This window comes from Anarrhichthys ocellatus, unplaced genomic scaffold (assembly GCF_004355925.1).
Source record: "Anarrhichthys ocellatus isolate YVR2014 unplaced genomic scaffold, GSC_Weel_1.0 scaffold2414, whole genome shotgun sequence".
NCBI classification, from domain to species: Eukaryota; Metazoa; Chordata; class Actinopteri; order Perciformes; family Anarhichadidae; genus Anarrhichthys; species Anarrhichthys ocellatus.
Genome location: NW_022282388.1, coordinates 5,362 through 7,177, shown reverse-complemented (window position 1 = coordinate 7,177; position 1,816 = coordinate 5,362).

Genomic DNA, 1,816 nt, shown 5'->3' with positions numbered 1-1,816 from the left:
TGTTTGATGATCTGAAACATTTAAGTTACATATATATATATATATACATACATACATATACACATACACATACATATATATATATATATACACATACACAAATATATATACATATACATATATACATATATACATATACATACACATATACATACATACATATATACATACATACATACAAGTACTAACTGTAGTTCTAAAGTACTAACTGTAGTTCTAAAGTACTAACTGTAGTACTTCCTGGCCTCCATTGACGTCACCTCAGAGACACCTTTAACATTACAGCTGCTAGTTAGCATGCTAGCGTAGATGCTAACCTTCTTGTTATCCGATAATATAAAGTGTTCTGGTGTATTCTGACTCCACGCTAAACCCTCCAGGTCTTTGGTTCACTTCTCTTCCGGTAACGTTAGAAGGGAGTCAGGCTGATGTCACCACCCAGTCAAGTTAGGAGCTAGAATAACGTTATTCATCAAACATTTAAATAACTGCGGTTTGAACGCGCCGAACTGAAGAGTGATCTCTATTGATTTATATCAGATCAACACGACCTACACACACCGGCTGGTATCACTCCGCGTTTCGTCTTCAAAAAGAAGGATTTACAATGAAGAGACAGAGACAGAGACAAGCAGGCAGACAGACAGAGAGAGAGAGACACACACAGACCGACAGACAGACAGATGTGTTACCGGTCCTCCGTGTTCTTGCCTCACAGAGAACCTCTCGGTTCACTCCATCCGCCCGTTTGACCGTGAAACTGTCCGGTCTTCTCCGGTTCAGAGCCAAGATGGCGCCGGATGGAGCCAAACTGTCAGCTGACGGGAGCTCGGCCGCGTCCCATTCAGAACAACTCGTCTCCTTGACATTGAGGCCACCCACTAATCTCTCTGACTCGTACCTCTGACAGCACAATAAAACTTGGTCCACAGTTTCTTCTTCTTCACAACATTCACACTTTCCATTATTATGCTTTCAAATAACATAGAGGAAACTGTTAAGATCATTCCTTAGTCTTGTCAGAATCATCTCCTCTTTCCTATTTCGTCCACTAGATCCTGCATTCCTAACCAATGGTTTATTTTAATTTTATTTTTAAATCTTCCTTTACTTCCTTTATTCCATATCTTCGGAGTCCTCCTGAAACACACATCTCACCTGTGTTATAAACGAACAGATCTTTATTCTAACTTCTAGAACTCTGACATGTCGGTTTGATTCACACACCGAGGCCGCGGTGTTAGCAGATTGGGACGCGGACCTCCCTCCTCCTGTGTGAGGAGGGAGGAAGCTAGTCTGCATATGAATCCTGATCATCTTCAAACAGCAGGCCTCGTTCTCATCACACAAGCCTCTAATGGAGGAGAAGTGGATGTTCCCACTGGGACCTGTAGTCTAGGGGGAACCCCGTAGACCAGGGTCCTCAAATACTGGTCTCCAGACGGCCTGAGGCCTAAAGCCCAGAATCTATTCCTCCAGCAACACTAAGACACAAAGACCTCCAAGGACATGATGAAGGTCTTAAGAGTGGCTGTAAGACCTGATCCTCTTCCAAATATTTAAACATTAAAATCTGTTTTTATGACTTTTAATATATCAACATGAAACCACTTGATCACATCAGAAGTACTCAGGTCCTTTTCTGCAGTAGCGGATACCACACAATAAAAATACTGGGCTGGATCAGGTTTATAGTTAGGGCTGGCTCAGGTTTATAGTTAAGGCTGGTTCAGGTTTATAGTTAGGGCTGGCTCAGGTTTATAGTTAGAGCTGGCTCAGGTTTATAGTTAGGGCTGGTTCAGGTTTATAGTTAGGG